General features: G+C 37.9%; 1 protein-coding gene across 3 annotated transcripts in view; it reads right to left on the reverse strand.

Annotated features, from left to right (window-relative positions):
- TAB2 (TGF-beta activated kinase 1 (MAP3K7) binding protein 2) overlaps positions 1–14,328 on the reverse strand; it is a 70,922-nt gene that overhangs the window by 41,861 nt on the left and 14,733 nt on the right. For 2 of the 3 annotated variants that reach the window (XM_075146192.1, XM_075146191.1), the window contains exon 1: positions 4,937–4,987. The exons of the other annotated variant lie outside the window; for it this stretch is intronic. The gene's annotated coding sequence lies outside the window, so the exon portion shown is untranslated. Of the gene's footprint in view, positions 1–4,936; positions 4,988–14,328 lie in introns of those variants that run through there. 3 annotated transcript variants of the gene reach the window in all.

The following is a 14,328-nucleotide window of genomic DNA, read 5'->3' on the forward strand; positions in this document are numbered from 1 at the left end:
AACCTTGCATGCTCCTTTACTAATGAAGTGCTTAGAGATTTAGGGTGAAACTACATGAGAAAGCTAAGACTGAAAGCTTCAGTAAAAGAACACATCTTTCCTTCTCCCTCCACTCTGCTCCCAGACATTGCAGTTCTGCCATCCTTCTTGCTCTGGCCATGATATTTGCTGACCTCTTCTCCAAGTCAAATTCAAATGATTAACCTATTAGAAGATAACACCGTTCTTTTTGTTGGATTATTCTTTATGCTTCAGCAGCAATGAGCTGCTGCATAAGCTCAAACCGTCTTGGGTACATTCACCCGTATCACATCCAGCAGATACTAGGGCACACTGGAAGATCCTACCATGCAAAAAGTCTGGAATTGCATTATTCTGAAATCAAAGATTTCACTGCTAAACTGAGAGGAACAACAAAAAAGGCTGACATAAATTACACCTGCTTTCCAAGAACTGTAGTTAAGAATCTGAATTACGGATCCTGTAAGCTAGACCTATGGCTAGACGAAAAGCTGAATTTGAGTAGTGAGTTATGAGCCATGTATTATATTATTTTAGCAGCCAGCATTGGATCAGTGGTATGACGGCACCATTTGTATATTCCACTCATATTATCTCCCTGTGGGATTGCGTATTAAACCAATTCTACAACTAGAATAGGTGCATAAGAGCAGTGACTGCCTAAAAAAACACCAAACCAAAAACATTTCTAAGAAACATGTAAAAACATATTCTAGGAAGCCCTAGTCTCGATTTACGCAGCCTCAAACACACTGGAATTATGTAATCTAAGACTGCCCTGTCTCACACCACCTTCAACAGTATCCCTGATAAAATAGTATTGATCTGGAATATTTTCTAGACTTGGACCTACAACTCTGGAATACTGTGCAATAAAAAACAGCTCTATTTTCATAGAATCACTGAAAGAATTAGGTTAGAAGGGACTTCTGGATGTCAACAGCTCCAAACATCTATTCAAGGCAGGACTAACTTCAGGTTTAAACCAGGTGCACAGGGCCTTGGCCAGCCAAATTCTGAAGGATGGAGATTCCACTAGGTTTCTGGAAAACCACCTCCACTAAGAACAACTTTCTTCCCTTGTTGCAATGACTTATCTCTTGTCATTTTGCTTACCACCCAAGAACAGTACGCCTCCCCAATCTTGCCTGTAATTCCCATTAAAACAACTTAAGACTATACATAAGTCCACCTTTAGCCCTCTCTTCCCCACATTAAAGATGCTAAGTTTCCTCAGCCTCTCCACATACATCACTAACCATCTTAGTTGCCCTCAGCTGAACTTGCGCTGGTTTGTCAGCATTTCTCACAATGGCAGGCTCAAGACAGTCTGTCAGATGCATCTTCACAAGTGCTGAATAGAAGGTATAATCACATCCTACAACATGCTGGCTATGCTCTTTCTTATGTTCAGTCTGAAAAGCCCTTTTGCCTGTGCTTTGAGAAGACTGACACATTGGGAAGTATTTTGAAGCCCAATTAGATTCACAGCTGCTGTTTGAAATATGCTCTTTTAAAAGCAAGGTTAATTAACTTGAAGCTTTTACAGTGCTTTTGCATCAGCAATTGTATTCTAAATGAAGTAAAAATAGGTATCTAAAGAAATATAATAATTAGTATAGAAATACTTTTTCTCTACTTTTACATGTGTAATACTTTCATCATTTGAATGTACTTCTGACTATTTTGTGAACATGCACACACACCTCCAGAAGCTGGAGAAAAGCATTCAGTTTGACAGCTGCCTGCTTAAGAAACTGAAGTGAGGAAAAACATGCAGAGAAAAATGAAAGTTATGGGGCTGAATATGCTATGAGGAAGAGCTATAGGAAAAATTACAAGCCTCAATGCATTTTGTGATGCTGAACCCAAATTAAATTCAAACCTCTGTGCCAAGTATTTATCTGCTACTGTTGGGCTCTATGCAGATCCTTAATCAGTAGCTTATGTGAGCCTCAACTCTTTTTTCCAGAGACCTTTAGATTCCTCTCCACTAACTAGATGTTTACATGTGTCAATAGAATTTAGTTCCATTTGGGTAAGACTTATTTCTTTCTATCCCAGACAAATGTCCTCTCTAGACATCACAGAGAACCCATTTAAATATTTGAAATTCAAATTTTAAAATGCCAAACTTCTTAATGCCAAAAATCAAAGCCACTGCTAACAATATTTTCACAGTAGGAATGTTTCAGATGCCAGTATAGACAGTGGAAAACCTTTTTCAATATCATATACTGAAGTTCAGAAAAAATTGTTAAGCCCCACATCTTCCCATGTCATAGCAGCTGGCAGATCTTGCTCTGCCTTTGTGGATAAATGCAGGATGGCCATCTATTGACTAAGAGAACAGTAAACCTTCTAAGTGAAAGAGCATATAGATATTAAAAAGAGCTACTATGAGTTGTTACTGGCACCAGTCATTATGAAACTAAAAAAACCAAACCAAAACAAAAACAAACCCCAAACCATAAACAAACGGTTTCAGATGGACTTCTAAACTTCATTTTCCCCCCACTGCTTTGAAAAGCAGCTTCTTTCCAATAGGGAATGGAAACTGCTACACTTTCCAGGAAATAAAAGTTACCACCATGTTGCAAATGAATAGTTAGTTATTTTAAAGGAGGTAGTATAGTTAATTCCTTATGTGGAAAAAAAACGATTAAAAATATCTTGAAATGCTGTGGCTTCCTCTTATCCTACAGATCTTCCAGAAAGCCTACTGATTAGTCTCGAGACCGACAAACATGCAATCACTTTTGGTCATTACATGAGAAGTCCTCAGAACAAAAGAAAAGACAATAGCCTATGAAATAACATTGAAAGACTACACCTCCTTTGAGCTTAAACGCCTTTCTACCTTACCCTTAAAGCTATGTTCAAGCTGAAAAGTCATCAGTAATCTGCCATTAGAAATGTCACATTCTCTTCTAACGCTTGTCAGCGTACCCTTATACACGTTTGAAAAAAGGAGCAGTTCTAGTGATTAGGCCATGAGAGAATCAAACAGCATAAAAATTCCAGGCATCCGTGGAAACTGGCCTAGTCCACAGATGATTAGGCCTCTCACCCCCTATTATTATATAATAGTATTAATGACACTGACCAAGGCATCTTAACCGTTTCATTGGGAGCCACAGGGGATAGATACAGCAGCTTGGTTGATTGGTGTGTAACAATAAGTAACTAAATCACACCTGGACAAATTTTCAAGACATTGCAGCATGAATTTTGACCATACTGCGCCCTTTTACATCAATGAGAGTTACATAGGTTTAAAATACATGACTAATTTTAGTCCCTATAAGAGAGGCTTAGTGATACTGGCCACAGACAGCGTCCAAGGAAGCAAGCAAAACACAAAGCAAGCCTTCCACAGAATTTGTCATAATGCAACACAGGTTATCATAAATAATTTAAAACTAATGAACCTACAGCCATTCCATTTCACAATGTTAAAATATATTCTGAAATATTCACACTTGCTTCATTGTTTCAGCTACAATAAACTCAATCCCTTTTTACCATCAGTGAGTCCTAACAAGATTGATGGCTCCAGGCAAATCAGAACTAAATTCCAATACCAATACCACCAACCTGAGAGGCAAGCTACATGCCCGTATCTTTCAGGAACAAAACAAACCAACATACTCTAGAACAAAAAATCTACCATGAACACTGCCATTTCAGTTATATGAATTTAGAATGAAGAATTACGAAATGCTTCTAGGCCTGGGTTAATAGTAAAGTTAATATGTATAATAGTAGATTAAAATATAGTCTATCCACTATAATGTTTCATAGTAAAAACTAATCTAACCTTGAACTGTACAACAATAGGTGTAACTTGTCTTTTTAAAAAAGTATTCCTTGTATCTCAATTTATATCATAAAAGAGACAAAAGACAGTTCTTCCCATAACTTAAAATTCTATAAAGAAAACCCCCTTACAAACAACATTGGAAGTTAGAAATATATTTCTTATAGATTCAAGAGTAAGGGAAACTAGTATTACGGTGAAATGAGTTGCCCAAATGCCTTTTTCCAACTTTAGAAGAAATTCTGCATGAGTTTTCTTTATAGCTTCTGAACTATTGCGTAATTTTCTCAAATATCAGTGATTTTAGCAATTGCACTCTTGTGCAGATCAGTAAGTTTACCCACACATTAAAATTTCTCTTCAGTGCTTAGGAAAGCTACAAAGAGTCAGCAAAAAACTGTTTACAAAGAACAGATTTGTGTTTCCTTTCCAAGCCACAAAATGTAGACGTTTAGGAGCTGCTTTTTCCCCCCCCCTCCATTTTAATGAAACCTTAAACTTTGCATAATTAGAAAAAGCTCTTTCCAGTTGTTGTGATAGGCATAGCAAACTCTTAAAGGAATATGCAAAGCACAAATTTCTACTGTAACACTACTTTACATTCCTCAATCGATTTGTAATTGTTCAGTGTTAACATAACATGATTATAAGTAACATTTGACAAAAGTATTTAGAATACTAGTTTGTTTCAAAACCTAACATTTCTTATTGTCCTTGTATCGCAAAGTCCATTCTAGACTGATACTTGGAAGTTGAATTGGGCAGAACGCATTCCAAACACTAATTACCAAATGAAACAATGAAACTGTTTTATAGCCACATGTGAGCTTAGATATTTATCAACTTAAAGAGAGTAAAAAATACTAAATACTGTAGCATTTTTAAAAAATTCTATAAATACACTATTAGTGAAATACGATTGAAGGAAACCCACCTTAGCTGAATGGTACCTGAATACAAAGAAATGTAACAACAGTTTTAAATTATTCTTCACTGTATATCATATGTAGCAATATGCAGAATTACAATTTTTAAATGCAAAAGCATAAAAAAATTCAAATTCTTTAACTATTCCAAGTAAGCGAGAATACTTGCCTTTTTTCCCCCATTTATAGCATGAGACTGAGAACTGAAGTAAACTGACACCTAAAACGATAGAAGAACCAGATCAGAAAAGAAATTAAAGAATCTAATTGCCTGGGTGCAGGAAATTTGACAAGTAATAGGAGAGCCCCAGTTTCTGGACAAAGAATCAAAACATTTTGATGCTTTCTTTCCCAAGTGAACCAATAGCTACATAACCACCTTTCTAAGTGTATAGTGACAAAAAAGGATTCCTTAAGAAATCCCACATTATCTCCTGAAATCTTAAACCTCTTCTTCAGAGTTTTTAGCTGCTTACTGTATCTACTCAAGAATTGTGAATTTCACTTCTTGTAGGACTTACCGTTGCCTTCACCTTCAAAAATAAAGATTGCTACTAATCTTTCATCATCTGCAGGAATACCGATGTGGTTAAAGATGGAAGCAACTATCTCAACATTACACGTATTCCAAGTAGACAGCACAAATAAACAGAGGATGCCTTGATTTTATAGTTCTTCCATTTTCTAATGAGCCATAGTAGTTCAAATCAGTTTTTTTATGTAAAGGATAATAATTTTTACACAGAATTGACAGACACGTTTTATATATTATATATTTTGACAACAGAGAAGTATCAGAGCAAAACCCACAATTATCCTTTTCTCCATTCCACTATCAAAATAAACTGTACTGATGAAAGCTGCATCTGTGTGAGGAATATTTTGCCAGCATAGTATAACTGTAACAGCAAAACTCCTAGAATACAAAGATTAAGCCATAGGCTATAGTTTCACAACACTTTTTCCACTGCAGTACCAGCTTAAGCAGTCCTCATCCCTCAGCTGTGCTGGCACAACTGTTTGTGCAGCTGAGCAGTGAGGCTGGTCAGGGAATCTATCCAGGTTAAAAATAATATTTTTCTGATGGTAAATTCCACAATCTGCTTTGCTGCATAGCCACCTGGAACATTAACTAGTTATACTAGTACAACTGAGGGGCAAGGCAGGAATAAGAAGCTAAGGTCAGGGCAGCTCACGCCAGTGCTGGCATGGAAAGAAATGCTCATGAAACTACATCCTTGGTCTTTAAATGTTTTAGCATTCCCTGATTAAGTGCATTATCCAAATAGTACAGAATAAAAAAAGAAGAATACTACCTCACAAATGTGTTAAAAAAAAAAAAAGGCGCAGAAGGTTTCCACCCCCTTTTCAGGAAATACTATGCAAGGGCTATAAGAAATTATCTTAGAAAATACTATTTTTTAAAACAGAAGTTGCAAACTGCCCCACTCCCCGCCCCCCCCCCCCCGCCTCAATCATCATTCCCTATTTGTGTGGAACAAGTGTATTCTATCATTTACTGTTTCTTTCACTAGTTCACACGTAAAACCTGGTATTGGATCTCTGTCCTTCAGGTAAACAGGCAAGATGAATCTCCAAAGAGTTAATATGTTCTCTTAACAAATCCCAGGCAACGGAAAAGGAGGGGAAAATACTAGGACAGTAGTATCTGTTTACAGCGCCGTTATATGTAAGCACATTTTCTGTGCTATGATAAGTAACAACAAGACTAAAAAAATACAATTCATCTCACAATACTAGCTACCCTGTTTGTAAGGGCAACTACACCCTACCTCCTTGATAAGATTTTAACCTTCAGCAACAATAGCACAAGCCTTTCTGTTAGTGATCTGCTTTACTCCTGATGTCTTTCAGTCCAAAGGAACTATTGGATAAATATGTCTACAAGGCCACAAAAAGGTATGAACCCTTGCTGGTTGCGCTCTATTGATATAAATGCTTTCTACTCTTGGGGACAAGAGCTATTGGCATACAAACTGCTCAAGTTTATCACTACGTGGATAAGGCTTCCAGACAGAAGCTGGTTTGTATCATATTAGCATGGCATGCAAGACACAGGGAGCACACACCTGTCTCAACCATGTTCAAAAGCAGCATGCCTGGCACATAATCATCTTCCTCCTTTTTGTTTACAGCACAGTTTTTGAAAGGATTGCAGTTAATACCCAAAAGCAAGTATATGCTTCTACTTTTACTTGAAAGAAAAAAAAACCCTAATTTTGGGAACAGTCTGTTATTGAAGTTCACATCTTATTCACACATACATGCTTCACACTTAGGCAAGTTCCCGTACATATCTCAGAAGAGTTACTAAATCAAATGTATCTTTTCAAATGTTTAAACTGAAAATATATCAAATGGCTAAGTCCGACTTTTCTAGCTTCTTTCTATGAATTTGCTTCAAAGCATTCATGAGACATTCTAATGCTATTAACTTAGAGAATAAGGGAATAAATGCATTTTTTTACCTGTTAACTTCAGATGTTTATCATCACATTTAATTCGAAATACAGTTTAGAATTTCAAGGGAGAAATACTGTAATTAAAGAATGAGTCTTATAAAAATTATTCTGAATCAATATTAATGCCAAGAATACACTATACTCTTCCCAGCCATCACTGGACAGAGGGCGCTTCTCAGAGATGGATCATGAGCAACAGATCTTGTTTAGTATTTTGATCTTTTATTGAACTTCCAACGGACATTACAATATAACAAACCAGTAACAATAATACATGAAAACCTCAAGCAGGAATGAATTTAGTGTGAAACACTGACACAGGCTTAATTCAGGTTAAGACAGAGTTACCCTCTATCTTGAATACAACTTATCCCACCATAGACACTTATCCTCCCAGGAGTTAAGGTTGTGCAATTCCAAATCCATTCAGATAAAAATACTAGCCAGAAGTGTGCACTTCTTCAGCAATTAAGAGGCACAAAATAATGATAAGCAGTGTATTTGTCAGACCTAAGACCAAATTATCTCAAACTACTGATTGCCCTGTATTGTAACCCCACAGTAGTCTATATTGTAAAGGAAACACCATGCTGAAGTGCTGAGACAGCAGGCTGGTTTCTCATCTGGTCTGAACGCACCTCTTCAGGGGTCAGGTTTCACTGCACTACTCTGTTACGGTGCGAATTCTGATAAACTCACAGTTAAACTAAACTGTAGTCTGTGGGAGCCCATGAACATACAACTTTATTTAGGTACTTGTTCTAGCACCTTATCACAGTTGTATAAGACCAGGTAAGAGTAATGAATTTTGATGTGCCCAAATACATTACCCAACCCACGTATTACCTGTTTATGCACAAAAAGTAAAACGCATTATTTAAAAATGTATGCCTCCTCTTACGTAAGTCTTACCATATCATTACGGTAACACAGATGCACCTAAATTAATCTACCTTCTCGGAAGATCCTACAACAGGTAGTTGAGCAAACAACAAAAGCTTACTGTCACGCGGAGGGGTTCCTTTCTAAATACTACTGCAGAGCTCTTCTGGTAAGTGTCCTCAAGTTAAGTGTTCTGCATCACAACAACTTTCGCAGACAAAGTTCTGAGATAAATCCTTTAACAGGACACCGCACCGTTTATTAAAAGCTAGCAAGTTATCTTAAGGGAACTTTCTTCATCTGTTTATCACATACCTGTCCTCATTTTTCTGTCCCCTCACACCGCCAATTCAATCCGGTTCCACAGGTTGCTGCTGCCACCTACCGGAAGAGGCCTCACTCTCCTTCCTCCTCCATGGTAACTTCTCTGGCTCTTCTGTTCACTGGACACTTCAAAGAGGGAATTCCATTTGCTAGTACAGCAGAAAGTTATTTTTTGGTGGGTGAGGGGGAGCCTGAATCAGTCTCTAGCAAATTGAGCTGGCTAGAAGAGGGACCTAAGAAGTGTCAATACAAGCCCACATGTAGGGGAGGAGTACAGACTGGGGATATACTTCCCTTGTTAACAGGAGGGGACTGTTAGATTGGCACTCTATTATTTCCAATTGTATGAACGAGCAGAATGACTGCTGAACTCTAGAGCTAACAGCCAAATAGCATGTTGCTAGTTATAAATACAGTAACCTCTGCTACTGCTGTCATCAACAAATATCTGATGATACCAATATTGCTTACAGAAACCATAAAAAGTTGGTTTCTCAAGGCTACCACTTTCACATACACATTTAAAGACACTTGAGGCTTTAAAAATAAACGCTTAATTGACTTTAGGTACCTTCTATAATTCTTGGTCTTGTATCTTTTTGTAATTAAAATATAGTCTGAAGTACTGAATTAACATGAAGTAAAGATCACATATATTTGATTCCAAGCTTTCAATGAATCTCCAAAGAGTTAAGACAAACTACTCCTTTATTAGCAATTGGTCTAGTACCCATCAGTCTGGTAGGAGAACAGAAAGTAATCTCCGAACATCAATTCATCTTTCCACTAATCTCCTTAAAATTTGAATTAGGCCCCCTGAAGTTGCAGGCAAGGAGACTAAAATCAAGTCAGCCCAAGTGCTAGATGTTCTATGAATATATCCACAGAACAATTCTACCCCTACACGCGGTGGAAAAAAAAAAAAAAAAATCCGTTGTCTACTTCATGAAGCAAGAACAAAGCATATCTAGTAAGTGAGCTGTACAGGCATCTGGTAATTCACAAAAGTAACGGTTTCAAGGTTGGCACCAGACATGCAATGGTGACACTTTTGCTCAGATCCGTATTTTACCACTCAGTTGTGAAAATCCTCCAGAATACCAAATTTTCAGTCGGATGGTTTTACAATTGTAACTTTATAACAAATGCAATTTTACATCAATTATAGTCATCATCAGCATGAAGCTGACTAGAAGCGTTTGCAATTCCAGTTTTGAAAGTAAGAAACAGTCATCAAAAAAGAGATTGCCACTACCACATAAAAGTGAGCTTTGCTTTTCTGAAAGGCTTCAGACAAAGAAAGAAGAAAGGAATTCTTATCAGTGTAATTTCTTTTTCTTTCTTTCACTTTCTTTCATTCAAAACAAGCAGCAGTTACATCCTTTAATGGAGCAGATTAAGTGTTAGAGGCTAAGTTTTGGAAAATTCTAGGTATATGGGAAGACACTAGGCTCCACACAGTCTCTGCCTGGTAGCATGGAAGGCAAAAGAGTAAAACCAGCCTAGAAGGTTAGGAGAGACTGAGCAGTTGTAAACTCAGCACAGACTTTCAGTTTCACATTCGGCAGTAATGCTTTTCTACACGTTCTGACAATTTTATCTGACTGAAAGACTTGGAAGGGAAGGAACTTGTCTTACTCTTGCAGCCCTGTTGTTATTTCTCTCCTGTTTTCCCTTTTCATTTCCACATCACCCAGAGTCCATCCATTCCAAAGATTAAAAAAAATGAAAAAAATAGAAGCATTGAAAATCTTTTGGTTCTCAAAAAGATTAATCTAGAAAACACTGGGTTCTTGTGGGTTTTTTATTGTGTTGGTTTTTAAAAAGATTCTCCCCCAGAATTTTTAACCTTGAATTTTTATATGTGCAGGCTATGTTCTGCAGCCTTGAAGGACAGAAGTTTGTGTTTTAAGAACATTCAAATTCTGACTACAGGAGCTCGACCTCAAAGAACACTAAGTATCAAGCAGCTCACTGAAAAACCACTAGAGTTGGCACAGTGTTTCTTTTGCTACTTGTTCCTGTCATTTCTTCATGCACATCCTACCAGTAAACAAAAAATATATTCAGAAATCACAGAACAAATATATTCAGAAACCAACACTTCAATTACCCTACATTCCTTTTTCTCCACTCTCTCATCTGTTAAAGAGCAACCACAACAAGAGATTTCACTTTCCAATCATAACAGAAATCCCATTTGCTACAATTAGCAAGACAAAACCAGGTACAAATGTAGTTTGAAACAGATCTGTCACTACAGGCTGGAGGAAAAGGTTAAAAACAGGTACAGAAAAAGCAGAGTACAGATTCCCTTTTAGGACACTCAGGAAAATTAAGAACAGAGGAGAAAGGTCCTCAGAAACAACCACTAACGAGACTGATGTAATCTGAAGCTTTTCATAGTGTCTAAAGATTATCATTGTTGGCCTGAGAAAAGTGAGCATCAGCAGCAAACAGAATGGCCACCAAATCAATGGGGCTCATAAGTCCTAGTCATAAAAGCATACTCTCTGCTAGGGAGAAGGCTAGCTACAAAGAGACAGAGATACAAGTCAAGAAATTGCTGTATGATTCCTACTTTGTTCAGAATAAAAGATGCTTACATACATGCCATGTAAGTGGAAAAAAAAAATTGCAGATAAAGCCCATTCATCATTTCTTCTGTTGAACAGAAACAAGCTATAAGATATGTAGCATCCCCAAACTTCAGCCTACAAAAAAAAAAAAAAAAAAAAAAAAAAAAAAAGGCTGCTGACCATTGGGGACCTTTCAGCTTTGATGTAGAACAAGGGAAGAAAAAACCTTGCATAGCAGACAGTTTAAACTGCAGACTTTTGGAGGAGGGCAGTGAGTTAATAACGCCTACTAGAAACAGTCTTTGACTACCCTCTACAGTATTCCTCTAACTTATGTGTTATTGATATAAATCCTACCAAGTACTTTTTACAACTACAAGGTCCCCAATATAGAAGTCCATGTGCCTACAACGACTTGCCGATCCGGTTCTTGGAAACCGCATCTGCTCTTGAAAGATAATTTTACTGGCTCCTCTGCTAAAACTCTTACCTACTTCAAAACATAAGACACCAGCACGATTTTAAGACTCAAAGCTCAGTCTCTCCCTCTCTAATTCCAGCAGTCTTCAACATTTTAAATCCCATTCCCTCAGTCCAAGAAAGAGGTGACTGAGCTGCAAAAAGAAAATTGCCTCAGCAGCTACCTACACGAATTTGGATGATGGATTTAACATGTAGGGACAATAACAACAAAAGTCCCTTTTTTTGTCAAGGAAAGAAAAAAATAAATGATCATAACTGAGAAAAGAGGAGTAAAAGTCTCAGAACAGATTATCAGAGAAGACCTCCCCACACACACAGTCATACAGTCTGATGTCCCTGACTCGCTATTTGCTCAAATATTGGTAAAAGCAAATGTCTGTTCTCCATGCATGGCATTAAAAGTAAAAATAAACAACACATATGGAATAACCAAATAATTTAGTTATGTTACCAAGACATTTAAGTAATTATATTGCAAATACTTAAAAACTATAATCAGAGTGAAGATACTTAGAATATCATTATCCCTAACTGCTGAAGAAAGAAGGAAGAAATTAAAAAACCTCACCCTTACAAACATCTGTATTCACCAAGCGTCTTTAAAAAAATAAAAATACTGGTGATGAAAAACTCCCAATTCCTTTCCCTCATTTAAAAAGTGAAGAAAGAACCTTGAATCAAAATTGTCACGAGATCTGAATCGAACCATGAAAAAGATTAAATGAATCAGTTAAGCCTAATCAAAAACTAGTTTGTTCAGAATATCTGGGCTCAAAATTAGGTTCTCCAGCTTTTCAAAGAAAGCAGTCTCCGTCCTCCTCTTTACACCTTTCACATAGAGCATATTTCTTCCTGCTTAAGAAGAGCTTCAATTAAAATGTTTCATTACAGACAATACCACTTCGAAACACTCATACTACTTCAATCCAGAAAATAAACATTGTCAGCATATTAAAATGTTTCACATATCAATTAAAGTATACCACACAAAATTATTATACATGTCACAGCCTAAATCTGTATCAAACTGAAAAGCAGAAGTCAGAGAAAATTGTTTCTTTTTGAAATGTAAAGGGTTTTTTGAGGTAGAAAATGACTGGCTAAAGCAATCAGTCATAGGTTTCTCTTATTTCAGTGAAGTAAAAGCAGAGTTGTTCTAATGGGGGCAAACATTTTTGGTTATTTTAAGGATTTGGGGAAAATTTCCATGCAAGAGTTTATTCAAAGTGGTCATCTTTTGAGAACAGCAGGCTTAAAGATATAGTGTAATCAAATGTATGACTAAAAGATACATCCAAAGATCAAATAGAACACATCTTCAGTTTTGCACATTGCTGTACTTTATTTTACCCATACTTTCCTGAGAAAACAACTTATAATCAAAATTAAACTTTCCTTTTTTCATTTTATGAAAAATGCTTAAAAGGTTTTTCCAATTACACTTGGAACTGGCATGGTAGGACAAGCCTCCAGGCAGTATCATACCATCCTGGTTTTGGATGGGATGGAGTTGATTTTCTTCCTGGTGGTTGGTCTGTGCTGCAGCAGGTATACTGCTGAAGAGACTGTGGCTCATATATAAGGCTCCACTTGGAGCAGGTACACCCTAAGGGACTGCAGTCTGTGGATAAGTCCAAGCCGGAGCAGGGCAAGGGGAGGAGTTCATTGCCATGTTAAACCTTATGGTCTGGTCCGAAGGGACCAGGGGTGGAGATTGTAATGGAAATACCTTTAAATTGTTGTAACCCATGATTTGAGTTGCATGTTATAGGAATTACTATAGCAGGAAGCACCTGAACCAATGGAGAACAAGCCTTACAAGAAGCAGTGCAAGCGCAGCAGTGACCCAACCTGAGCTGGCTTTGGTGCCCAATAACTCCACGCAACATACCACCCCTCCTGAACGGAGTGACCACTATTGCGGATGGAGCCCAAGGTCATGGACTGGATGAACTCAATGGACATTTTGTGGACATTTATGGCTATTTTACAGACAGTTCACAGGGGTGGTCCACGGACTGGGGGAATGATGTCTGTGTATTGTATCAAAGGATGGGAAGGGGGGTGGTGGGTAATGAGAATGTATTGCATAGTGTGGGACTTGGGCATGACATAGATGGTATGGAATAAGGGGTGAATACTGTCCTGGTTTTGGATGGGATGGAGATGATTTTCTTCTGGTGGTTGGTATAGTGCTGTGTTTTGGATTTAATATGAGAATAACGTTGGTAGCACACTGATGTTTTTGCTTGTTGCTAAGTGGTGTTTGCACTGGTCGGGGGCTTTTCAGCTTCCCGTGCTCTGCCGGTTGTGCAGGGGGTTGGGGGGCAGCAGGGCCAGGACAGCTAACCCAACTGGCTGGCAGGGTATTCTATACTATATGACGTCATGCTTAGCATATAAAGCTGGGGGAAGAAGAAGGAAGGGGGGATGTTCAGAGTGATGGCGTTTGTCTACCCAAGTAATCGTTACACTTGATGGAGCTCTGCTTTCCTGGAGATGGCTGAACACCTGCCTGCCGGTGGGAAGGAGTGAACGAATTCCTTGTTTTGCTTTGCTTGCGTGCGCAGCTTTTGCTTTTCCTATTAAACTGTCTTTATCTCAACCCATGAGTTTTCTCGCTTTTGCTCTTCTGATTCTGTCCCCATCGCACTGGCAGTGAGTGGCCAAGCGGCTGGGTGGTGCTTGGTTGCCGGCTGGGGTTAAACCACGACACAAACCAAACTCTCGCTCTCCTCAGGTATGATCAGTGACACCTTCTACTGCAGCCTCCAAAATGGTGAAGTCTCTTATGGTCAACTCCCATTCCA

Source organism: Calonectris borealis, chromosome 3 (assembly GCF_964195595.1).
Source record: "Calonectris borealis chromosome 3, bCalBor7.hap1.2, whole genome shotgun sequence".
NCBI lineage: Eukaryota > Metazoa > Chordata > Aves > Procellariiformes > Procellariidae > Calonectris > Calonectris borealis.